The sequence below is a fragment of the Notolepis coatsorum genome, assembly GCF_963971535.1.
Source record: "Notolepis coatsorum genome assembly, chromosome: 6".
Taxonomy (NCBI): Eukaryota; Metazoa; Chordata; class Actinopteri; order Aulopiformes; family Paralepididae; genus Notolepis; species Notolepis coatsorum.
The window spans coordinates 181,581,817-181,609,697 of record NC_140170.1 but is presented as its reverse complement, the minus strand read 5'-3'; the positions used below and the strand labels follow the sequence as shown (position 1 = coordinate 181,609,697).

Sequence of the window (27,881 nt, the reverse complement as noted above, 5' to 3'; positions counted from 1 at the left end):
TTGTCAGCAGCACAGATAATTCAACAGTTGGATAACAGATTTCTACCACTACTGAACAAGCCCGGATCACCCTCAGATCCTCCTCACCGCTCTGTAAGGACTGGAAGGCTTTCTAAACACCAGGCCACAGCAAGCTGGCACTAACGTTACTAGGTCAACAACGTGTGTGTCTGTGTGCCCGTCTGCCAGTTCTTCAAGCCAGTGGCCATCAGGCTCCACAACCGGGGGCACGGACTGCTGCCAGCAGCTGGAGAACTATAACGGCTACAGAACTTGAGAACCATTAGGAATGTCTGACTCTTAACGACTAAACCCTGCATGGACTATAACGCATATTATAGACAGACCATCATCTGCACCTTTGTGTACCGTTTACTTTTAGTCATATTTTATATTGCCTATATTTATTGTAACTTATATTATGACCAATATGGTATACACACCCTACTTACAATTCAATGGAATGTCTGACTCTTAACCACTAAACACTGCATGGACTATAACGCTTATTATGACCGATAGACAGACCATCATCTGCACCTTTGTGTATACTACTTACTTTTAGTCATATTTTATATTGCCTATATTTATTGTAACTTATATTATGACCAATAGGGTATACACACCCTACTTACAATTCAATGGGGGACCCCGATATAAACAAGACGAAGGTCTTTCTCTGGTCTGCATCCCCTTAACAATTGTGTGTATTGAGCCGTACTGTATTGTACCCATTCTGCAATCTGTTAATACAAGTTTCAATCAGTAACCCCCCTCAGTAGTGCACAGTACAGGCTCTGCAGGTTTATGCTGAATCTCCCCAAGTAGATCAATAAAGGAATATCGTGTCCAGAGGAGAGAATGTTTGCTGCTATCTCCTCCATCCCAACCTCCTCCTAGAAGCATTAGCATAGCCTCTCAAGTAAAGCCCAAACAGTGGCTGAAACGCTCAACAGTTGAGATGTTCGGTCATTATTAGTAACGAGCTGAATAAACGCACATGTCTCTCTATACATAGAGTGGCACCAGTTGCTGAATGCTGACCTAACGCCACATCATCAGTTTAGCAGCTTAGCTTGTTAGCTGCTCCAGCTACCTCTGGTCAAGGCCCAGTCTGGGTGGAAAAGTGGCAGAAACGCCCAAGAGATCAGATGTGCGGTCAGTAGATGAATAAAAACAGAGTTTACTGTAACAAAATGAAGAGGTCGACATGAACCTACCTTTTGTCGTATTTATGCTTAAGATAAATAATAACTAGGACACGTTACGTTAACTTGTTTATTGCAGCGTCGGCATATCGAGTGTGTCTCTAGCTAGACTGCATTGTTATCGTGGAATGCGGAAGTGGAGCGCCTCATGTGGAGGAGGTGCGTTATTTTTTTCAGTAGCCGCATTTCTCGGAGACGCTCTCTGATTGGCCGACGCATGTTGCTACACTGGTTAAGCTTAGGCTTGATTGATTGATTGATTGATTGAAAACTTTATTAACAGATTGCAGAATGGGTACAATACAGTACAGCTCAATACACACAATTGTTAAGGGGATGCAGACCAGAGAAAGACTTTCGTCTTGTTTACATCAGGGTCCCCCATTTTCAATTCATCAGGACATATATGACATACATGACATACAGATAGTCAGTACTGCTACATCTATACATTTGTGACATACCAGATTTGCAAATACAGTACTGTTTGTGATACAGAAGGAGTCAAGAAAAGTGAGTATATACATTTGACGTAGAAACTGTACATTGGAGGAGGTTGGGTGGGGGGGTTGGGTACATTGGGATATTGACAACCATACTGGGTAATTTACATTGGAGGTGGTTGGGGGGGGGGGGCACACTGTATAAACAAGCAAAACTGTACATTGAGGGGGGGGGGGGGGGAGACACTGTGCAAACAAACACAATTGTACATTGGACTATTGACAAAACCATACTAGGTAAATGACTGTACATTGGAGGGGGTTGGGTTAGGATATTTACAGGGGCCAGTGTTGAATTGCAGTCTCCCGTAGGTGTCCCTTGAGAGAGGTTTTGAAAGTGGGTAGTGATCCACATTCCTTTACAGCTTTGGGTAGGGCGTTCCACATTGATGTGGCATAATTGCGAAACGTGTTTAGTCCCTTATTTGAGCCGAATCTGGGTTTAACATGATTTGTGGAGCTCCCTCTGGTGTTGTGATCGTGGTATTCACTGACCTTTGGGAAGTATTTTGACATGTACATGGGTACCTTGGTCGTGTAGTGTATCTTGTAGACCAGGCCCATTGCAAGTTGCTGTACTCTGTCGTCTACTCTAAGCCATCCTAGGTTGTCAAAGTGGGCAGGGGTGAGGTGGGTTCTAGGAGTAAGGTCAAGCAGTAGTCTGACCAGTTTGTTTTGAGATGTTTGTAATTTTGTTTTTAGCGCCTTTGAGGTGCTTTGGTACCATGAGGTGCAAGCATAGTCGTAGTACCCCTGAATGAGTGCTCCTGCCAGAGTCTTCAGGGTATTCTTGTTTACCAGAGAGGAGATCCGGTACAAGAATCGAGTTCGTTGGTTGACTTTTTTTATTACATTGGATGCCATTTTGTCACAGGAGAGATTAGCCTCTAGGATGGAACCCAGGTAGGTAATTTCATCTTTCCTTGTGACAATATTGTCACCCACTGTAACTGAGAAGCCGTCGGTCTTGCTGAGTTTGTTATTTGAACCGAAGAGAATGGACTCTGTTTTGCCCATGTGTAATGATAGTTTGTTATCAGCGAGCCATATGCAGATTCTGCCTAGTTCCGAGCTGAGGGTTTTTTCAACCTGTAACTTGTTCCTGTCAGAGACCAGCAGGGCTGAGTCGTCCGCAAACAGGAACAAGTTGCAGTCACAAGCTGACGACATGTCATTTGCATAAATTAGGAACAGTAGCGGTCCTAGTATGCTTCCTTGTGGAACACCACAGCTCACTGTGAGGGGGGGGGATAGGGTACCGTTTACCTCCACCTACAAGGCACTCTTTCGAAGTTGGTTAAGGTTAGAGTTTGTCTTAGAGCGTGACGGCAAGTTATTTCGACGGTTAAGCTTAGGCACTCTTTCGAAGTTGGTTAAGGTTAGAGTTTGTCTTAGAGCATGGCGATAGAACGCCAGGTAGTTTGCAGCATAGATATATATATAGAACACTAGATAGCTTAAGGCGGAGTCACCAGCATCGCTGAACCGCCGCCATCTTGCCCCAGTCAGCCTTTTGATCTGCACAGACAAAAATACTCATAACTCGCTGAAATATTGACGGATTTACAAACGGTTTGGTTTATTACTAAGCATTATTAACGTGGCTATGATTCAAGCGGTTTGTAAAAAAACATCTTTAGATACATTTATGATGCATATAAGTATGCACTATCATAACTACATATTTGATGTTTATAGCAAACCAACCCGTTTGAAAATCGGTAAATAATTGAGCAATCTATGGTTATTTAAATAGTACATGCACCTACATTAATGTTATATATCGTATTTGCTTTCGCGTCCCGCTCTGAGCCTTATGAGATACCCCTTATCTCCTATGATACCTACTGTATCTCCCACGAACAACTACATGCACCCCACCTGTATGGGGCCCCGCCCCCATGGTGGCACCGCCCATATAACCGTGACTCTGGTCACCAAACCACCCTTCCTCTATTTTCGTCCCAGCGTAATGGCTGCGTGCACCATACGATAACTAGCAGGATGAAAAGATTAAGGAAGGTTCGTAATGTTGAGGGCTTACCGGAGGATTGTTTTTCCCTGGATTCTCCGGAGCTTGTTTCGACGACGCATGATACCTATGCTGGTGGTTCCTCGGCTGACGGCGACGGACCGAGGGGCAGCGTACAAGGTTTGACTAACGGGTCGGCTTGTACAAAGGTGAGGTCTGTGTCAGTAGGCATCGATGTCGGTGTTGGTCGTGCTGTGGAGTATGTTTCGGCACCAGGGCCGGGGCGGCTTGGCGATCGTTCCACTGTAGTGGGCGATGTCCTGGCGATCCTGGAACATGCTGTTAACGCTAATGCTACTACTGCTTTTTCTGCTGACACTGATGTTGACGCTGGAATGTCTAATAATCCCCGCCGCGGGATTCCGCTTTTCCCTCCTCTTGCCAGCTTCATTAATGAAGGTCAGTCGGTGGTGGATGTGGGGGGGTTCGCTGAGCTCTATTTACCTTTTTTACGGGTGAAGGGGCTGACAACGGGGTGCAGGCCGGGGGTACCTTGGCTAAGCAGCCAGGTAGCTTTTTTTCTGTGCCCAGGCGGGGATGAACGACGTTCCGCCCGGCCGATGCTTGATAGCATATCGGCTCGGAGGGTGGCAGTATGGACGAATGAGTGGTATACTGCTGCAGGATGGCATTTAGCGGCGGCCAGTGTTATGGCTCAGCTGGCTACTTTCCTATCCAAGATGGCGTCGGGTTGTAGGTCTTTGGGTCCGACCGACATTGTAAACGTGATTCATGTTTGTGGTGTTATAGAGATCTTGACTCAGTCGCAAGCTATAACTGCGGGGAGGATTCGGATGCTATCGACTTTGGTTGTTAGGCATGCTTGGTTGGAGCAGTCTCCTCTTGGGGAAGAGGATAGGTTTTCTCTCCTCACGACTCCTTTTTCCACAGATAGTCTTTTTGGGCGTTCTGTGGAGGCGCAGGCGGTTATTGATCTGGGTCCTACACCGCCTCACACTGTGCAGCCAGAGGTGGGAGCACGGTCTCGTCAACGACTGTGGCGAGATCCTCGACAGGCGGCCATGTTTCCCCCACCAGTGGTGCCCTGGTTGGAGAGTCAACAGGGTATCGCGAGGCCGACAGCCTTGGCGGCCGAGGGATCGGCCATTTTGGGTGATTTGGGGTTTGGTAAACCAACCCGTCGTCATTTTGCCGCGAGCAGCCCGCTCCCCGTTCAATCCGCTCTCTGTTACCCTCAGAAGCGGGGCTCTGAGCGTTCTCCTTTGGCTGCGGGCCGCAAACCTTCATTGAAGCGTATGCGGCCCCATTCTTCGCTTCTCATGGGGGCAGGGGCTGACACCCAGTTGATGGCTGAGCCTGGGTCTGTCCGTGAGAATGTTCCGTCGTCGCGTGGTTCCTACACCGCAGGTTGTGGGTGGGTGGAACCTGGTGTTACAGCTGCCACTAGCTCCAGTGGTCAGCAGGGGGACTCGGTGCCTCTTCTGTTGAATGCTCAGCAGGGGTTACCCCGGCTTCGCTGCTTACGGCGCTGCAGGTGATGCGTCTGCTGGGCCTTATGTCAGCTGCTCACGCGGTGGTTCCTCTTGGCCTCCTCTTTATGAGGAGGATACAGAGGTGGTTTCTCTCTTTGAGAATAGATCCGGTGAGGGGCAAAGGGAAATGGTTGACGGTTCCTTTTTCGTTATGGGGAGATCTCGCCCATTGGAAGAGGCTGGGTATCCTCACCATTGGGGTCCCCATGGGCAGCAGGGGCTCACACGTCACGGTCTTCACCGACGCCTCTCTCACAGGTTGGGGAGGGATGTGTCGGACCCATGCAGTGGGGGGCAGCTGGACAGGTCATGCTGGCCCGGCTACCCTGCATATCAATGTGTTGGAGTTGAAGGCGGTTTTTCTGGTCCTCAAACGGTTCCACCACCTGGTGGTAGGCAGGCACGTTTTGGTCAGGACGGACAATGTGACGGCGGCGGCGTATATCAACAGGCAGGGTGGGACTCGTTCCGCCCGCCTGCTCCGGGCGGCGCGCAAACTGTTGCTATGGGCATCCCGCAGGCTGCTCAGTCTGAGGGCGCTCCACGTTCCTGGTACGGAGAACGCGGGGGCGGATATAATGTCTCGGGCGGTCTTCGTCGCGACGAGTGGGAACTCCGCCCCGACATAGTCAGACAGATCTGGGATCGGTTCGGGGAGGCCTCGGTGGATCTGTTTGCGTGCCGACGTTCTCACAAGTGCCCCTTGTGGTTCTCGCTCAGTCGAGCAGATCATCCCCCCTTGGGGGTGGATGCCTTCTCGACCTTTCCGTGGCCGCCCGGTCTTCTGTACGCCTTCCCTCCGGTACAGCTGTTGAGTCAGCTGTTGGAGCGGATACGGAGGGAGCGCAGGATGGTGATCCTGGTTGCGCCGGACCGGGGCACGTCAGTGTGGTTCCCGGTCTTAATTCAGCTTCTGGTCGCTCTTCCTTGGGTCATTCCGTGGTCAGCGACGGCCCTCTCACAGCACAACGGAGTGTTTTTCCAGCCTCCGGTGTTGGGTCAACGCCTGGTGGTGTGGCTGGTGGGAGGGTGAGTCTGGAGAGGATGGATCCTTCAGTGGTTGATACCATCCGGTGTGCGCATGCTCCCTCCACTGTCGCGGTTTACGCGGGCAGGTGGCGTGCGTTCCAAGAGTGGTGTAAGGGGGGGGGGGGCTGGGACCCAGTCTCCTGCCCCCTGGATGCTGTTCTGAGTCATCTCCAGTCTCTTCTTGGTAGGCTGTCAGCTTCGACGGTGAGGGTATATGCGGCAGCTATATCCTCCTATCATGAGGGTTTTGAGGGGACTGTTTTGTTCAGCCACCCTCTTGTGAAGCGTTTCCTGCTTGGCGCTCGACGCGTTAAGCCGGTGCAACGCTCCTTGGCTCCGACTTGGGATCTTCAGTTGGTCCTCGGTCGGTTGTCCTTGGTCCCGTTTGAGCCTCTCGAGCAGGCGCCTTTGGGACAGCTGTCCTTCAAGACCGCGTTCCTACTGGCTGTCACTTCCGCTAAACGCGTAGGTGAGCTCTGTGCTCTCTCGGTACGTCCAGAGTGCCTGTCTTTTCGGACCGATTGCGGTGCCACTCTGCGACTTAATCCTGCTTTCGTGCCTAAGAATATCCGGAGTTCCTTCCGCTCCCGGGATATTGTGGTTCAGGCTTTTCGTCCTCCTCCTCACACTAGTGAGTTAGATGCGGGCCTTCACCTGTCATGTCCAGTCCGTGCTTTGGGGATTTACCTCAGCCGTACTCAGGACTTCAGGGTTACCGACCAGCTTTTTGTCTGTTACGGTGGGGCTCGTGTTGGTAAGGCACTGTCGAAGCAGCGCCTGTCCCATTGGTTGTGCGAGGGTATTACCCTCTGCTACACGTTGGCTGGGCAGGATCCCCCTGGGGGCATCAGGGCGCACTCCACTCGTGGGGTGGCTGCCTCTGCCGCTCTCCTGGGTGGGGCCTCGGTGGAGGACATCTGTGCTGCGGCTTCATGGTCCTCCCCGGGCCCCTTTGTAAGGTTTTACCTCATGGACATGGCCGGGGGTTCTGTCTCCCAGGCGGTTCTGGGGTCTGTGGCCTTTCCTGCTTCCCGTCCTTTGGTCGGGTAGCAGGAGTGTATGGGTATGGGCCACAATGTGTTGAGTCACACGTGGTTCCGCCTGTACGGTGTGTTCAAGGGGTTCTAGTTCCCTCTTGTTCGCATTCAGGTGGAGTTGACTGCGCCCCCCCCTTCATTAGGAAGGATGGGGTGACAGGGCTCCCCGCACCCCTTGATGTGGGCTTACGGGTCCTCAGGGGGTACATTTGTCGGGTCTCGCGTCCGCTCTTCCCCATATCTCATAAGGCTCAGAGCGGGACGCGAAAGCAAATACGATATATAACAATAGGTTATGTAGATCAGTGGTTCCCAAAGTCGGGGTCGCGACCCAAAGGTGGGCCGCGAGCAGCCACGGGTGGGCCGCGAGATGATTTAAAAAAAAATAAAAAATAAAAAAAAATAAAAAAAAAGTTTATTTTATTTTTATTTTTTTTATTATTATTTTTTTGTCAGGCCACTGAACTTAGAAGCAGGTCAGGACAGTGTTTCTAGTTGTATTCTAAAATTCTATTCTATTGTATTCTAAAATGTGACTATATGGTTTTATATTAACAAAATAAATAAACAAAAACGAAAAATCTACTTATTTCAACGAACATTTCAAACTAAATAACAGATTATGCACATAAAACGCTGAAAACAACCGAAGCAACAATAGTATTTTAATGAGGCTATTATTATTATCATTATTATTTTGCAACAAGTTAGCCCTCTCATAAATAGCACATATAAATGAATAACTAACTTGAACTAACCTAATAGGATTGAAGTGATATTTGGCTTAAAAATCGGTCGCCTGGCAAAAAAAAAGAAAAAAAAAAGCCCGACGATGTGCATTGGGCCGCGGCTCTCTGATGCCTTATTTTCTGGGCCCTGGCCTGAAAAGTTTGGGAACCCCTGATGTAGATAACCTAGTTATATTAGTATTGGCTGAGCGTCCCGCTCTGCGCGGCCCTGAGTTCCCTCTTGAGGGATCTTTTCCTGGGTAGGGATTTGGCGAGGAAGGGTGTTTTGGTGACCAGAGTCACGGTTATATGGGCGGTGCCACCATGGGGGCGGGGCCCCATACAGGTGGGGTGCATGTAGTTGTTCGTGGGAGATACAGTAGGTATCATAGGAGATAAGGGGTATCTCATAAGGCTCAGAGCGGGACGCTCAGCCAATACTAATATAACTAGGTTATCTACATAACCTATCGTTATCAGTAGCTGAGCTGCGTGATTACCAAAACAAGCCGCATTTCTCAGAGACGCTCTCTGATTGGCCGACGCCTGTTTCTACACTGGTTAAGCTTAGGCACTCTTCGAAGTAGGTTAAGGTTAGAGTTTGTCTTAGAGCGTGACAGCAAGTTCTTTCGACGGTTAAGCTTAGGCACTCTTTCGAAGTTGGTTAAGGCTAGAGTTTGTCTTAGAGCATGGCGAAAAAAAACAACGCTGGGGAACCAAACAGAAAGGTGCGCCCAGCGCGCCTGTCATAAAATGACTTCTTCTTCTTTTTGAGGTTTAACGGCGGCTGGCCACTTTTTCAGGGCATTACCGCCATCTTCTGGTATCCTTTACCTCCTACAATATCCATTTCCCTTCACCATCATGCTGCTACTTCCTGACTGAGCCCCCCTCTGCGAGACACTCCTTGCCCCCTGCTGACTGACTCTGGACTCATTGGTCACTCACAACCCCCTTATCCAATTCCCTAACCACCTCCTCCCATTTCAGACCTTCCATATCCAAATGTTGAACCGCTATCAAGATCGACGGGTTGGTGACCACTGCGTATACACCCTACAAACACCTCACTTGGAACAACCTCACCTTCAAACCCACCCTCCCTCTTCTCCCCTACTCTCACTACCTTACATATACCAACTCCACCAATGCTCCTCATCTTCCTAGCCTTCTCCACCTGCTCCACACTTACACGCGTCTCTACATTTCGTAGCTCCATTTCTGCAGACCCCTCTCCGATTGGTTGAGCGAAGCCCCTCTCTAAGGTACGCGAGGGAGGTGCATGTTATCGAGGTGATTGATTGAAAACTTTATTAACAGATTGCAGAATGGGTACAATACAGTACAGCTCAATACACACAATTGTTAAGGGGATGCAGAACAGAGAAATACTTTCGTCTTGTTTACATCAGGGTCCCCCATTTTCAATTCATCAGGACATATATGACATACATGACATACAGATAGTCAGTACTGCTACATCTATACATTTATGACATACCAGATTTGCAAATACAGTACTGTTTGTGATACAGAAGGAGTCAGGAAAAGGGAGTATATACATTTGACGTAGAAACTGTACATTGGAGGAGGTTGGGTGGGGGGGGTTGGGTACACTGGGGTATTGACAACCATACTGGGTAATCTACATTGGAGGTGGTTGGGGGGGGGGGGGCACACTGTATAAACAAGCAAAACTGTACATTGAGGGGGGGGGGGGGGAGACACTGTACAAACAAACAAAATTGTACATTGGACTATTGACAAAACCATACTAGGTAAATGACTGTACATTGGAGGGGGTTGGGTTAGGATATTTACAGGGGCCAGTGTCGAATTGCAGTCTCCCGTAGGTGTCCCTTGAGAGAGGTTTTGAAAGTGGGTAGTGATCCACATTCCTTTACAGCTTTGGGTAGGGCGTTCCACATTGATGTGGCATAATTGCGAAACGTGTTTAGTCCCTTATTTGAGCCGAATCTGGGTTTAACATGATTTGTGGAGCTCCCTCTGGTGTTGTGATCGTGGTGCTCGCGCGCGCGTAAGGTTATCGAGGTGCTCGCGCCAAGAAAAGAAAAAGATGCCGCAAATGTAATGCCGCAAATATAATGTTATGTTATGTTCGATATATTGAAGTATATATTGAATGTATAATACATTAATATGGCAGCAAATCTTACAAGACGCGTCAGCAATGATAAGCGTTTTCCCTGTACTCCGCCATGTGAATCTAATCTGGATGTGTACCCTGAACTTGTGGTAGGCCTAGACATTTTCAATTCATCGTCTTGTTTACATCAGGGTCCCCCATTTTCAATTCATGATAACATATATGACATACAGGTAGACAGTACTGCTACATCTAGACATTTATGACATACCAGATTTTGAACTTGTGGTAGGCCTAGACATTTTCAATTCATCGTCTTGTTTACATCAGGGTCCCCCATTTTCAATTCATGATAACATATATGACATACAGGTAGACAGATAGACAGTACTGCTACATCTAGACATTTATGACATACCAGAGCAGATTTACAAATACAGTATTGTTTGTGATACAAAAAGAGTCCAGAAAAGAGAGGCTATACATTTGACGTAGAAACTGTACATTGGAGGAGGTTGGGTGGGTGGGAGGGACTGTACATTGCTTCTTCTAAGTGTCTATGCTTTTTTTTGTCAGTATTTACTGGCTTTCAAAAAAATAACATCTTGTTGCTTGTGTGTTGAAGGACTTTTTAACCGAAGGGTTACACATATCATGTCTGCACGTACAGACGTGCGGTGAACCCATCCTGCGTTGACCATACCTCTTTTGAGGCCACTGTGCGAATGAGAGATGTATCGGTCCCGATTGGAGGAGTTCAAAGAGGAGTTCCACGAAATGCTGCTGACCAATGAGGAACTTCAAGGGGGAGCGTCAGCCATGATAAAGACCTTCAATCAGCTGAAGGGGAATCCCTCCAAGCTGCTGTCAGCTCTACACACCTTCGGCTGCTCTGGTATCAGCCATGCATCAAAACGTGCACACGCGCTCAGGTGAGTCGCTAACCGTGCTGGGCCAAGCATAGCGGCTCAACCCACCTCTGTTGCCCGTCGTAAAATGAAGCTTGGGGGTCGATGCCGGCTCGCTGCGGGGAGACCGAAGAAAGGTGTGGTGAGCACTCAGGGGCGGAGCTAGGGGGTGGCTACCTGGGCTCAAGCCCCGGATGTATTCTGAAAAGCCCTGAATCTATTTAAAAAAAAAAAAAAAAAAAAAATGATTTTTTTTTTTTTTTTTTTTTACAATTCATCATTGTTACATGAAAATATGTTTGCACCAGATTTAGCAGAAGCTAATTTCCATCTGTGGTCTATCCAGCTGCTAACTGTATTTGAGTGAGTTAAGTCTTGGTGTTATGGTAGACTCAGACCTAAGCTTTAAATCACAATCAACAAGTTGACAAAAACTTAATTCTTCCACCTTAGAAACATAGCTAAAGTACGGCCATTTATAAATCAAAAGGACGCTGAAAACCAGATCCATGCCTTTATCTCAAGCCAACTCGACTACTGTAATGCACTCCTTACCGGCCTCCCGAAAAAATACGATAACTATTTTATTGCAATGCACTATTGCATTATTTTATTCTATTTTACTAACTATTTTATTGCACTGCACTATTTTACTTTGTATCAGTGAATCATAGACGCCTGGCCATAAGAACATTCGGAGCATCTCTGCTCTCCCACTATTGAACTTGGGGGAGCAAAGGTATGATCTTGCTCCACCACTTTTTGATTATATGAAAAATATGATATACCCCCCCCCCCAATATATAAATCTGCCTGCAAAAAAATAAAAATAAAAAAAAGGAAAAAAAATATAAAGAAAATAAAAGGAAAAAAAAATAAAAAAAGGGGGCCCATCTGGGCTAAGCCCCGGATCTCCTACAATCCTAAATCCGCCCCTGGTGAGCACAGACCATCGCTATAGTTTCCCAACAGGAGTAAAGTCTGGAACGTACCACAGCCTGTCACAAGCAGTAGAGATGTGTCGTAGCAATCCGAAGTGACATTGACCACCAATATAGCATGTACATAAAGACCCAGTGCCTCATCCGGAGCTAACAGTGTATTGCACTACCACAGGACCTAGCATGTCCTACCATGCTCTGTAAATAACTTATGTACATATACCGATATGCCTACTTTGTTTACTTGTTTTATTGCACAATGTCGTTCTATTGACAGGACCTAAATAACCTATGTACATATACCGATATGCCTACTTTGTTTACTTGTTTTATTGCACAATGTCGTTCTATTGGCAGGACCTAAATAACTTATGTACATATACCGATATGCCTACTTTGTTTACTTGTTTTATTGCACAATGTCGTTCTATTGACAGGACCTAAATAACTTATGTACATATACTGATATGCCCTACTCTGTTTACTTGTTTTATTGCACAATGTCGTTCTATTGACAGGACCTAAATAACTTATGTACATATACCGATATGCCCTACTCTGTTTACTTGTTTTATTGCACAATGTCGTTCTATTGACAGGACCTAGCATGTCCTACCATGCTCTGTAAATAACTTATGTACATATACCGATATGCCCTACTCTGTTTACTTGTTTTATTGCACAATGTCGTTCTATTGGATTCTATTATATGTTATTACTATTGTATTATGCACATCGTTGCGGGCAAGACCACCCGCATTTCATTGTAAACTTGTATGCAAATCAACAACTTATGACAAATAAAACTCTTGACTTGACCACCAGCCTCTCTCTTAAGGCATTAACTGAGTTAATCAATCTAAATGTTATATTGTAACTGTCTAGTTAGGCATTAACTGTGTTAATCTAAATGTTATATTGTAACTGTCTAGTTAGGCATTAACTGTGTTAATCTAAATGTTATATTGTAACTGTCTAGTTAGGCATTAACTGTGTTAATCTAAATGTTACATTGTAACTGTCTAAAGCATTAACTGGGTTAATATAAATGTTACATTGTAACTGTCTAGTTAGGCATTAACTGTGTTAATCTAAATGTTACATTGTAACTGTCTAAAGCATTAACTGGGTTAATCTAAATGTTACATTGTAACTGTCTAGTTAAGGCATTAAATTTAAGTGGGGAGTGCGTCGGTCAGCAGCATGCGTCATCTAAACTTTCCCTAGTTTCACATTGCTAGCTGCTTACTCATTATAACAAGAAAATAAGATATAAGAATAATTTAATAGGAGAAAATAGCAGCTACTTTATAGTAATACGAAAAAAAATTAACTTCAACATTTACACAGTCTATTCATTATATCCCCCGAATTATCATGTCAGACCTATAAAAGCTGGTAGCTAGTGACAGCGTCTTTACGCATGTAGGTGGTCCCCCTGCCCAACCATTTCCCATCATCCTACAGTAGCTACCAACAGTTTCCCTTGATGTCCCACTTATCCGACATGAGTCCTATATTGGAGTGATTATGTGTCCAGCGTGTATTTTATTCTTGGCAATTTATACCTAACCGCAAGCAAGCAATCTTTAATGCACATAGCCATCAGCACAGTTCTTAATTTTCTTGTGTTTGTGGGCGCCACGCTAATGTGTTGGGCTTGTCCCGATGTCCAGGTCACCCGAGAGCAGACAGAGAGGAGAAGAAAAACAAAGACATGGGGATATATTCTTTCCCTATCGAGGCTCTCATCCAAGCATGATGATTATCGATTGCTGTGGCTACATCCAGTGGCTGTTGGTTATGGTCAGCTCTGGTCTCATCTAGTGGCAGTTGATTATAGACGGCTGTGACCTCATCCAGTAGCTGTTGATTATCTGGTATCAGGTAGTCATCATTCTCCATAACCTGTATAGGGAACACTCACACCATTCTCTTTCATACCCTGTGTTACCACAGTACATTCTCTCAACAGCATCTGGTGAGCATTTGGTTTGTACAGTATGGATCTTAAAGCACTATTAATCCCACACTAAACCCAAAGGTATACGCAAGAGCAAAGCATAAAGTGGGATAAAATAATGCAGATATATTAATCAAATCATATCAGGACCTCACGTTCCAATAGGCTTCTTGAATTTCTGTAATCTGTTACAACTATGGTTAGATTCTAGAGGAAGGGTCATTATTACACAAGCAGTTACAGGGTCTACAGGTATGGCATGGCAGCTGCTATGATTGCCCTCCTCTCATTTACAGACACGGGTATGTTGTTGTCCTTCTGACTGGCCGCTTACCTACGCACATACCTCTCGCTGACATTGTCGTCCCCCTCCGTCTCGTATGGCAGGCCTGATGGCCTGTTCAAGCTGCTGCGGTCAGGCAAACGCCTGCGAACACCAGCAACTAGGACAGAGAGACTTCGGCTCAGCGTCTTCCCCCAGGCCATCAGAGTCTTGAACACTGAACTCTCCACACACAAGCACACATGAGCACACACACAACACACTGTATACGCTCACACACTAGCAGTCACTTTAGCATGAACACACACACACACACACTCACACTCAACGGTCACTTTACACAATGAAAGGTCAGAGAAAGACGTTTGTCTTGTTTACATCAGGGTCCCCCATTTTCAATTCATAGTGACATTTATGACATACACACAACATACATGACATCATGACATTTATGGCATAGGGACATACAGGTATATAGTACTGTTACATTTGTGACATATACGATATGCAAATATACAGTAATGTTACCCATAGATCCTAACATAGAATATATACATATGATGGGGAGGATACTGTACATTAGGAGGGGGTGGGTGGGTGGGAGAGAAATATATACATACGGTGGGGAGAGAATATATACATACGGTGGGGAGAGAATATATACATACGGTGGGGAGGAGACTGTCTACACAGATACACCTGTGATGTTGCTACGGAGTTAAGCTAATAAAGGATAGTCACAACCACAGCAGGGGACTCACGTATTTGTACTGTGAAGTAACACGACAATGACAAACATGTTGTTTCTGTTTTTCTTTTTGACATAGTTGCGGAACACGGAACAAGTTAACTCACCACTACAGCCCCCAGTAGCCTAGCCAGTCTCTTGAAACACCGCTATCTTCAAACTTCCATTCCTCTCGAAACTTTCTTTCGTTGGTTGGTGCCACTCATCCTTTTCGTCTGAGAACACCGCGGTGGGTTTTCTTCTTAGCGGCCGGCTTACTCCTTCCATTAACGTTATTATGCTAACGTTAGCTAATCGGTATAGAAGGCGTGCGTAACGTTAGTGCAAGCAGGTGGTGGATGTGATGTCGGTAAACAAGGAGTTGACGCGCGAAAAAGGCGACTGTCGAGACGGAACGCTTTAATGCCTGATTATTGCACAAATGTCTTATTCTAAATCTATTCTTATTATTGTATTATTGCACAATCGTTGCGGGCAAGACCCCCTGCATTTCACTGTATGCTTGTATGCTGTGACAAATAAAACTCTTGACTTGAACATTAAACGTTATGCTTATAACAAATAACAATTACCACTGACATTTATTCTGCATTATAATAAATGGTTAAACTAATGACGTGGGTGATTCGTTCGGGCACTACTTTGGTACGGTCTGGTTCCCACCTCCCTGAAACAAGCCAGTCACACCGTTCATAATCCTTTCTAAATCACTTGAACATGCTGTATCCAACCAACTTTCTGATTATCTCTTACAGAATGACCTCCTAGACCCTAATCAGTCAGGCTTCAGGACTGGTCACTCCACAGAGACGGTCCTCATAGCGGTCACAGAGTCTCTGTCTCACCCTGCTATTTTATCTATTAGCTTTGATCTAATTCATTACCACTATTGTTACATTGTTTTATTCCCATTTCAATTACTGTGTTGCATTTATTTTATATGACTTCTTCATTAAGCACTTTGTATTTTAATCTTGCACAAAAAGGCGCTATATAAATAAAGTTTGATTACATTTTTAAAACAACCTGCAGGCATTTTCTTAACGTGTAAAATCCTGTTTTTATTTGAGTTTCTTTGTTACTTAACTATATTGAAATGTCCTTTATAAATACAGTAACATTTACTTTAGAGGGCATAATAATCATGATTAAGCACCTATTGAGGAATTTGATGTTAAACTATTGATTATCGTTACTCAAGTCTCAGACCTGAGAATGGCTTCTACTTCACTTCCTAATGACACATTCAGTAAAGACCTATCCATCTGTTTACCTCTAATTCAAAAACTATCGAGTGAATAATATTTGTTCTATATACTTTGTTAACATTTAGTTCATTAGGTCCAAGGTACTTTATTATTTATAAGTAAGGCGTTACATGCTCCGCTCAATAGGAGTTCACTCCACGTGGAATATGACCTCTCCTGGATACATCACTGGCATTGGGCTTTCCCCCAGATCTCAATATTGATTATTGAAAACAGGAAGAATGGCTTCTCATTTACCTGGGCACACAATTAAATATTAGTACATGGCTCTACTTTTTCACATGAATATGCGTTAGTATCAGCATATTTAAACAAGGTTTCTGAAACACAAGTTAGTGGTGGTGACTAGTGGTCTCCACTCCCAGAGCAGACAATATTGATGGTGACTTTGTGAACTGCAATACATTTGATTCCTAAAGATTGAAAATGTTCTGCCAAAGTGCTGTATTGTTTTAAATTAAGAAGTTTATTCCATTCAATCACATAAAACAATATTTTCTATAGCAGTTGTGTCCTGCATGTCTTTCCATCTAAGTGGAACTACAAGATTAGTACCTACGACTGCACAATGACGAGAATAAAATGAATACAAATTCATATTTACTGTTTAATGTCTATTCACTATTAACAGAATGTGAAAAATTAACATATCTTGAATGCATGAACATGTTACTTCAGAGTTACTTTGAGAGGATTATGTGCTCCAATATATTCCACTCTGCACTATTAATCTATATATGCAGACATCATTGTAAAAACATCACATATAAACATAACACTGTCTTCATGGCACAATCTTGATGTAACCAAGAGATTATCAGAAAAAAAAAGATTCTGCAGGAATCGCGCTTTACTGTAATACACAAAACACGTTGTCATTTTTCGGCCTATTTATGAATAGTTTTCAAATAAACGCTAGATTATCGATAGTATATGTGTACTTATGCACGCTATAGAAGCGGGCTGAAAAATCGATTATCTTATTTCCTGATCAGCTACACACACTCACAGCCACATAGACACATAGTGAAAACAGCTCCGATTATCCCAATACTGGTAAAATAGATTCCTTACCTCAGATCAGATGTTCTCCAAAAAGATTATTCCAATTCCTGATCGCCATTCCAAATATCGATCACGTTTATTGATCCAACACTGGGTGGTCAAAAGACATATTCCACGCTGTTCTGATGGTGGGCAATGACTGGGATCGTCTCCGGTTACTTGCCTGACAAGTAAAATGTCGAATCCGGACTCTTTTTCCCCCATGCGTTTCATTCAATCAAATCCAATGGGGTGCAGTACCATCCGGAGAGATGATAGGGGGCGGTATTTTCCCTGTTCGAGCTCAAACAGATCCCCACTGGTAACGTGAGGCTATATTGATGAAATATGAATGGAAATCACTAATTAAAAAAAATAACGATTAAACGACGATATTTCTCATTGTTGGCACTGAAAGTGTTAATGTTTGCGTAGTTCTTTGTCTTCCAACATGGATGCCCGTAACATAGCAACCATTGTTTTGAACATGGCAATGGAAGGGACAACGGTTGCCATGTGTAGATATTTGAGAATGATATCAACAGGAAATCCAGTGGAACAGTAATATACTTTCACATTTCAACCTTGGTGCTCAACCAAAAATAAAGGGCACATCAAAGGATCTCTCTCTCTGATTGCTTAAAACAATCAATAACGCACAACACCAACACTGGTCTTATAATGTATGAGGGTGCAGGCTATGACAAAATACAGTATGCAATGTAAACACACTAAAGACACTTTCACACATGCTGCATGTAAAATCTTGTTTTTCACTTATTTCACTTAGTATTGAATACCACTGATGCTAATTAATTTAATTTCAAACCTTTATTTTAACTAGAAAAAAGTTCAGATTGCATATATTTTTTTTTACTTTTGTAAGTTATTCTCAGAAATGACTGATATTTTTAAACTATTTAAGGCCAAAACATGTTAAAAAAAACATGTAATTTTTTTTTATCTGACCATATCGGCCCTATCTTGATATTGGGCCGATACCGATGTGTAAAAAAACTGCCATATCGGCCGATATTATATCGGCAGCCGATATATCGTGCATCACTAAGAAATATTTTAATATTATTATTATTAATATTTGAGTGAGTTTGCCAGATGCGCCCAATATGTTCCAAACAGTGTGGAGGCGAGCGCAGAGAACGAGACTGCAGCAAAGTCATACGATTATATTAAATGTGTGCTTCTCAGTGTTTTAGCCTGTATGAAACTATTATTAAGTGGTCCTCATTTGTGAAATAGTTGAGCTTTGGCTCAATAATGCTTTGGAACAAGAGATTCTTTAAATATCAAGTCAAGATGATATGCTGACCAGTTTGCTCCGATGTTTGACTGAAGATGAGAAACACTGTTTGCTCATCATCCAAAAACTTTACATAAATTAACAGTTTATGATTATTTCAAACGTTTTGGATTGATTGTAAACTATTTAGATAAAGTTTCACAATGTAAAATTAAAAATGTTGCACTGCTGGTCGCTTATTTCACACTGTATTGAATATCATTGATCGTAATTCATTTAATTTCAAACATTTATTTTAACTAGAAAAAAGTTCAGATTGCCGTCATTCGCAGCGATGTCGGCAGGGGAGGAAATTAGGCCACTTTACTCACCAAATGCGAGTATTTTTTAGGTTTGGCGAGTGATTCATGAAGACCACTCGCCAGTCAGGCGACTAGTAAATGAAACAAAAAAAAAACATTCTGCAATCAAGGTCACTGGCAAACGGTGCGCGTCTTCTGAGTGCTCGCTTTAGTTGACAGTGCCACGAGAGCACTGCACAAGACTCGCGGACATATAGAATGTTTAGTCAAAGTTCCCGCAGTACTGGCCAACCCGCAGACATATAGAATGTTTAATAAAAGTTCCCGCAGTACTGGCCAACCCACGGCGGACATATATAATGTTGAATAAAAGTCCTGCGGTACTAGCCATCAGTCAAGGGAGCAATCGCAAACAGATAACGTTAAACACAGTAGAAGATGGAAAACAGACAGACTGACCAACGGGGAACTGCATCCAACCCTAGTACAACCCTCGAGTCTAAGGCAAGGACACATTTAAATCACAGAGGTGTATGTTAGTCTATTGGAACTGTATACAGTAGTTAGCTTCTAATTAGCGTTTTAGCTATATAGCTGCTTGCTAGCTAACGTTAGCCCTGTGTGTGTGTGCTCAAAGCAGCCAGCCCCATGTTAGCTAGGTGTATCTGTTATGACTATAATGTTTCCAAAAACGCACTGGACTACGACGTAAGCTTATATGTTTTATTGCATGCTCAACCAGTGCACAACACACCAACCGAACTGACGATACCACAACACTGACGGTATTTCACAGCCCTGTCGTCCAGCCCACCGTGCTGTCGTAAAGGCACAGTGAACACCGTTGTGATTAGGGCTGACCTTCGAAGCTTTTTTTGGCAATCGAAGCTTCGGGGCCGAGCTTCGGTTTTAATTCGAAGCTTCGAGAAAAAAAATATATATATATTTTTTTTTAATATGTTTTTTTTTTCTTATGTTGTGGGACTTGTACAGCACTTTGGTAAAATTTGTTGTTTTTAAATGTGCTCTATAAATAAAGTGGATTGGATTAAGGTGGATCGCTGTTGTCGTTTGAACAACTTCAGATTTCATGGGAACTACCAGTCCCCCAAATCAAGAATGTTTAAGATGAATGAAGTAAGATTTTGATTATTTGAAATATGGCCTGTGTAGACTAAACTATGCACAGAATTATGTCAGTCTACAAGGTCCGGATTCTACATGGTCCGGCAATGTAGACCTTGTAGACTCCACTACAGACCAATTATCAGTGAATGTTCATGCATTTTTAAGGGCTACTTCCACAAAAAAACAAAACTCACCAAAACATCTCAGTAGCACCTTATCTAAATGTTCTATTTCATATATGGAGATTCATATTTATTTATATATTGCATGCATTTCTACATTTTATTTCCTATTTTGTTTATTCATCCCAATATCTTTCTTTCTTATGTGTGGAATTCTACAAGGCATGTAGGTGTATATATGTGTTTGAGGATGATATCCTTCAAACAGGCAATAGTGATGATATAATTTGGGCAGTGCTGAGCTGGGTTACTTTCCTCCAGTGTATTTGTCCCCCGGCCCCACCCAATGGCCCCATGCACACACACACAAATCGAAGTTAAATTTTTTTTTTTTTTTTTTGAAAAAAATGTTTAATATTTTTTTTAATTTTTTAATTCTTTTTTAACTTCGCTTTTTTTTTAATGTTCGAAGCTTGTGCCATCGAACGAAGCTTCGAAGTATTTAAGACAGCCCTAGTTGTGATGCCTACCCAGATGCATACACAACATTGACGCGGCTTGACAACCGAGGTTCAAAGTTAACTTGATTGATTGATTGATTGAAAACTTTATTAACAGATTGCAGAATGGGTACAATACAGTACGACTCAATACACACAATTGTTAAGGGGATGCAGACCAGAGAAAGACGTTTGTCTTGTTTACATCAGGGTCCCCCATTTTCAATTCATCATAACATGACATACACGACATACAGATAGACAGTACTGCTACATCTATACATTTCACATCTATCTATACACTTCACAACATACTTCGTTTTTTTTCTTTCACTGCCCAACCCAGCATTTTTCACTGCCCAGTTCAGCCCAACCTAGTCCAGAATAGATCCCTCTTTCATGTTAATATGTTTTATGCTAATATTGTGAAGAGTAGAGACACTGTTATTAATGTTTTATGCTAATAAATATTTTAAAGAGTAGAGACACGTGTGATTATTACTTTGATTGAAAATCAATTTAGACGAAGACATACAAAGAAGAAGTAATTATCACAATGGACCTGTCTCAAAACCCTGCCCTCTTTTCTTGATCCTCCAATCACAGCTGTCGCTTACCTCTGACGAGGAAGTCAGAGGTAAGCGACAGCTGTGATTGGAGGATCAAGAAAAGGGGCAGGGTTTGAGACAGGTCTATTAGCTGATTAAAAATCAGCTACTCGCCAGTTGTCTGGTAAGCCAAAAAGTTAGTTTCTTCCCCTGGATGTTGGGTATAACAAGAATAGATATTTAAATTATAATCTTCATACGCAGGAGGATATATTCTCTTTCTGCGTCCTGCCCTGCTTTACCTAGGAGCCACCCCTCCTAAACCACAGGCAGTATTTCCTACTGAGTCCTGTTGCAAAGCTTACAGATGTCAAATAATTTTTTAAACAAACACATAAACAAACATGACAACACACAATAAGATATACAAGCATTAGTTGACAGTGCACATCCAATGAAATCACCATTTAGTTAATTGTCTTATACAGGATATACCCCTAATACCTGTTATCTAAAAACCTACACACATATGCTCTAGCTCGTACCCCCCCCCCCCCTCCCGGACCCCCCATTGGATAATGCAACCATTATAACTTGTTCCTAACCAGACACTACCATTATATGCTAGCTTTTATTCTCTCCACCACTTCTAACCACATTGTCATTTTGGATTCATTGAGACCCAAAATCCTTGCTGTAGATATTTCTTGATAAATCACATCGAGATATGTAAGAATCCAGACCTTCCGGCACATTTTTTCTGGTTGAAACCATCGTGATGCTATCAGCTTTTTAGCCACTGTGATACCAGATAAAACCAATCTCTTTAGCTGTGGATGTACTGCATACTCAAAAACATCATTCAGCAGTAATACAGAGGGGTGTACAGGTATATTCAGAATTAAGAGATTTTTTTTTTTAACTTACATTTTTATTTGCATTTTTGATTTACAAACATCTCAGACAATACAATTAAACAGACAGAAACAATAAAGAAAAAATTATAACATCAAAAAGAATAGTGATGCACCGATGTGAAAATGGTGGCCGATACCGATAACCGACATTAATATTGCTGTTCTGGCCGGCACCGACATCCACCGATGTCGACATCTCTGCACAGAAAACACTTTTTTATGATAATCAAACAAAGAGCTACTTTCCAAAACGCATACTTTTTTTTTTACTTTTGTAACTTATTTTCAGAAATTACTGATATTTTGAAACAATTTAAGGCCAAAACATGTAAAAAGAAAAAATAATATTAAATTTTAATAAAAAAAAAAAAAAAGAAAAAGAAAATTATATCGGCCCATATCGGCCCTATCTTGATATCGGGCCGATACCGATGTGTAAAAAAAACTGCCATATCGGCCGATATTATGTCAGCGGCCAATATATCGTGCATCACTAAAAAAGAAAACAAAAATAAAAGAGAGGGGGTGACATGGGTTCAACGGTCAATTCTATCTTTACCTTGTTTATTTACATTTCAATTTATTTTATAGTTCCCTTGTTCCCTTTTCATTCTTTTTTTTAAACAATATGTTTATAGGTATTTTCTTTTTTTTTCAGTTTAACAGCATCAGTTCAACAACCATACAAAAGGAAATGCTACCAACTGCCCCCCCCCTCCCCGAGTTACAGAAAAATAGATGCATATTAACCCCCCCCCCCCCCTGAAAAAAATATAATAAAAAGAAAAAAAAAAAATCGGCCAGACCCCCCCTCCCTCCCCCCAGACTAGGACCTCGACAAATTCAGTTTTTTCTTTTTTTTTTACACATTTTGAGAGTTTTGTAAACCCAGTTACACCCGTCTAACAGGTGCCCATACTTCTACACCAAACAAATAAATGTCTACCATTACATCTTTTCTCTTCAAAGAGCAACTAATAACATTTACAGTATCATTCATTGCAATATATACCCTTCAGAAAGACAAAAGGGAGCTTCAATAATAGCCTATATCATCAACCTACTATGTAATCTGTTCTAAGTATTGCCTAAACCCAGCCCAGCATTTATCAAAGAGACGTGGTTTTTTCTTAAGATTGAACATTATTTTCTCTGATGCCATGTACGAAGAGATTTCACTAAGCCACATAGACATGGGGGGGGATTCAGCACTTTTCCACAGCATGGCAATACACTTGTTCCCTGCAATCATGGCCAATTTAATGATCCGCACCTTGCCTCTCTTATCTGGAGAAATGTCAGACATGTCTCCTAATAATGCTAATTTAGGTGTACATGGGATCTCAAGGCCTGTGACCTCTTCGAGAGTCTCCCAAATTGAGCCCCAGTAAGGTCTCAGTTTGTTACATTCCCAGAACATGTGGAGCAGGCTACCTGTTTCCGTTGAGCACCTAGGGCAAAGGTCAGAGATAGCCTCATTCATCCTGTGAAGTCTTTCCGGCGTAAAATAGGTTCTATGGAGAATGTTAAATTGCATAAGTTTATGTCGAGTGTTATATGAAAAAGATAGTGCAGACTCACATAGTGATTCCCATTCATCTTCATCAAAGGTACAGTCCAGGTCCCGCTCCCATTTGTTCTTGGCATTTAGGGGTATAATTTCTGTACTGGTCAGGATTCTATCATATGTTAATGATAGGATGCCTCTAGTGTGAATAACTCCTTTTAGAATATCATCTATGAGGAGGGGTTTTGGAAGAGTGGAGTTTCCTCCCTGACCTGTACCTATGAAGTGTCTGACCTGTAGGTATTTAAAGAAATTAGTAGTTGGAAGGTGGAAGGCGGCACGTAACTGTTCAAAGGACATAAGTATGTTATTATCAAATAGGTCCCCAAAAGTTTTAATTCCCTGAGTGTACCACTTCTTGGTGATGCCATCTCTAAGTGATTCTGGCAAAGCTGGATTGTTGTGGAAGGGAGTCTTCCTGTGAAATGCAATAAAGCTACCAAGATGTGTCTGAATCTCAAACCATGTTCTTGCTGTGTGTTTAATAAATGGGTTATCTGAACAATTCTTCAGGGTGTGGTACTTCCTGATAAAAGGAATTCCGGCCAGCGGTACGTCCATCGTATGGCATTGTTCTATTTGTCTCCAGGCAGGGGAATTAGTCGACTCATTCTGCCAAATCCACAGAGCCCTTGTCTGTGCAGCCCAGTAATAGCGTTGGAAGTCTGGGAGTTTCAGTCCACCACACTGGGGGGAATTATATAGGGTTTTAATTTTAATTCTAGGGACCTTCCTTCTCCATATGAATGCAGATATTATCCTTTGTAATTTCTTGAAGAAGTTCTTATGTATAGATATAGGGAGGGTTTGAAAAAGATAGAGAAATTTAGGTAGGATGTTCATCTTAATGCAGTTCACACGTCCGATTAGCGAGAGAGGCAGCTGCATCCATCTATCTAGGTCCTTCTCCACCTTTTTAAGTAGTGGGTCATGATTTAGTAAGAAAATTGTATCTATTTGGTTCGGGATTTTTAGACCCAAATATGTTACAAATTGTGAGTTCCACTGGAAGGGGAAATTGGACCTTGGCATTTTTTCGGCTAGTGAGTTAAGTGGCATGGCCACGCTTTTTTGTGCATTAATCTTGTAGCCTGAGATTACATTATACTTTGACAGTGTTTCCATAAGGGCAGGCATGGATGAGTCGAGATTGGTTAGAAACAGGACTATGTCGTCCGCGTATAAAGAGATGACATGGCTCTCAGGACCCACCTTGACCCCACTAATAGCTTTATGTGACCTTATTGCTATAGCCAGGGGTTCGATTACCAGCGCAAAAAGTGTCGGGGAAAGAGGGCAACCCTGCCTAGTACCGCGCCTTAGAGGGAAAGAAGGTGAAATCTCTGAGTTGGTCTGTATCCTGGCTGTAGGGTTAAGGTACAGCATATGGATCATTCTTAGCATATTTGGGCCAAAGTTCATTTTTTGTAGAACAGCGAAGAGAACAAATATATGAGTCTGTACTACGGCCGAAACGTCTTATGACCCAGGGTGACATTACTGAAGAGTTTATCCGTTAATTGACACCTAACAAAACAAACAAAAAGCGTACGCTTGGACAAGGTGAAGCAAGTATCCCACCTAAAATCCAAACGTAACCTCCAAAAAATGTATTCCCTTTTTAAAAGAAAAAGGGCAATAGAAATTAGAAATAGGACACCCAAACACAGTATGGACGACAAGGACCACAGCTTAACCAAAGCCATACAGAGGTATCTAACAACAGATATCCAAACCACTCGATTGGGCGTACCTAATATTACAAAAGGAGTAGCACAACAACTACGCTACCAAAGAAACTTAGCAAAACGGGAAAAATTACAAAATACGATTACTACCTCCTCAGGGATATGAAAGCACATCATATGAAAATTGAAAACAAAAAGAAAAACAAAAAGAAAAAGAAAAAAAAGAAAAAAAAGAAAAAAGAAAAAATTGAAATTTGAAATCTGGAAGTTGAAATTTGACATTTGAAACATTGAAAATTGGAAATTGAAATTTGAAAAATTGAAATTTGGAATTTACAATTTGGAAATTGAAATTTGAAATTAAAATTCTCTACCTCCTCAGGGGTATGAAGACACATCATGTGACGACTTAGATTCTCTACCTCCTCAGGGGTATGAAAGCACATCATGTGAAAACACCTATATTACAAAAAATGAATTATTAAAAATTAAAAAATGAATACCAAAAACCACCTATAGAGGGCGCCATCCCGCTTCAAAAGAATGGACCAAATAATGAATAAAATTCTCTACCTCCACAGGGGTTTGAAGGCACATCATGTGACGACTTAGATTCTCTACCTCCTCAGGGGTATGAAAGCACATCATGTGAAACACTTATATTACAAAAAGATGAATTATTAAAATAATTGTGCCCTCCTCTACCTCCTCAGGGGTATGGATGCACATCAGGTTAAAAAACTAGATTACGACGTGACCCCTCATACCTCCTCAGGGGTACGGGTGAACATCAGCACAAACAAATCTGGAAACTGGAGTGGTCCCTTGAGCCCATAATGGTTCTCTTTTATGCCTCTAGACCCAGTAGGAAGCCAAGCAATGGATGAGGACCGTGCACCCCCCAGCCGCCGACCACTCTATACCAAACTAGTACTAACCTACTGGGGAGTGGCCGCCCGCAAAATCCAAAGCCAGAACCTAAGCCTAAGCCTGGTCTAGAGTGTAACTTCCTCGTAACTGGTCCACAGGAGTAGAAAAGCAGAAACCATTCAAAAACAATGTAACTACAAACAACCGACCTTAACTAACTATTTACCTATCTATCTAAGTATAAATAACCTAGACTCTCTACCTCCTCAGGGGTATGAAGACACATCATGTGACGACTTAGAATCTCTACCTCCTCAGGGGTATGAAAGCACACCATGTGAAAACACCTATATTACAAAAAAATGAATTATTAAAAAATAAAAAATGAATACCAAAAACCACCTATAGAGGGCGCCATCCCGCTTCAAAAGAATGGACCAAATAATGAACAAAATTCTCTACCTCCACAGGGGTTTGAAGGCACATCATGTGACGACTTAGATTCTCTACCTCCTCAGGGGTATGAAAGCACATCATGTGAAGCACTTATATTACAAAGAGATGAATTATTAAAATAATTGTGCCCCCTTCTACCTCCTCAGGGGTATGGATGCACATCAGGTTAAAAACTAGATTACGACGTGACCCCTCATACCTCCTCAGGGGAACGGGTGAACATCAGCACAAACAAATCTGGAAACTGGAGTGGTCCCTTGAGCCCATAATGGTTCTCTTTTCTGCCTCTAGACCCAGTAGGAAGCCAAGCAATGGATGAGGACCGTGCACCCCCCCAGCCGCCGACCACTCTATACCAAACTAGTACTAACCTACTGGGGAGTGGCCGCCCGCAAAATCCAAAGCCAGAATTAAGAGATTTGATAATTGCTGGGTCACTTCTTTCCAGAATATCTTAACTGGTGGGCAGTCACAGTACATGTGCATAAATGTCCCCTCGTCCCCATTTGTACATAAGGAGCATTTGGAATCTTGTTTAAGACCCATTCTGTTCAGTCTTATAGGAGTCAAGTATGTCCTATGGATATAGTTAAGATTGATTTGTTGATGGTCCGGGTTCCTTGATGCAAGTCGAACATTTGCCCAGGCTTCTTGCCACTCAAAATCTATTTCCAGGTCTGGTATATCCCTCCTCCAAACAGTGTCTAGGTGGAGGGTTTCATATGAAGCCGTTAGTAATTGATGATAAAAATCTGATACAAAACCTCTCGATGTCTCTCTTTCATAGAAAAAATTTTGGTATCTGTGGTGTGCAATTGGTATCGTTAATGGAACACTGAGCCTTCAAACATGCCAATAACTGTGCGTAAAAATAATATGTGGACTTGGTGAGATTAAAAGTTTTTGCGTATTTCATCGAAACTACAAAAGCCCTGTTTGTTGAAAACGTCTCCTAATGAGTGTATGCCTTGCTTTTCCCATCTAGGGAATCTTATAGGTTGTTTTCCAATCAAGAGTACATTGTTATTGAATAAGGGAGTATGATTATGCCATTTATGTGGGATAGAATCTTTTTTTTGTGTTTCACGCCATATCCGGATCGCATGAGTGATTATGGGGCCAAATTTCCGTTTGCATTGCTTAATTGATAATTTGGTGTATACTATATCCTTCAGCCTATATGGAGCTACTATATTTTCTTCTACATTTCTCCAGGATACTGATGCTTGG

General features: G+C 42.7%; 1 protein-coding gene and 1 pseudogene across 2 annotated transcripts in view; both read left to right on the top strand.

Moving 5' to 3' along the window:
* Positions 1-27,881, top strand: part of LOC311230844 (uncharacterized protein) — a gene marked incomplete at both ends in the record, with an annotated part of 512,928 nt that overhangs the window by 113,932 nt on the left and 371,115 nt on the right. The window lies entirely within an intron of this gene.
* LOC311230716 (heat shock protein 30-like) overlaps positions 10,870-27,881 on the top strand; it is a 100,165-nt pseudogene continuing 83,153 nt past the window's right edge. The window contains exon 1 of the transcript in view: positions 10,870-11,069. The product of the transcript in view is annotated as a heat shock protein 30-like (transcript). The remainder of the gene's footprint in view (positions 11,070-27,881) is intronic.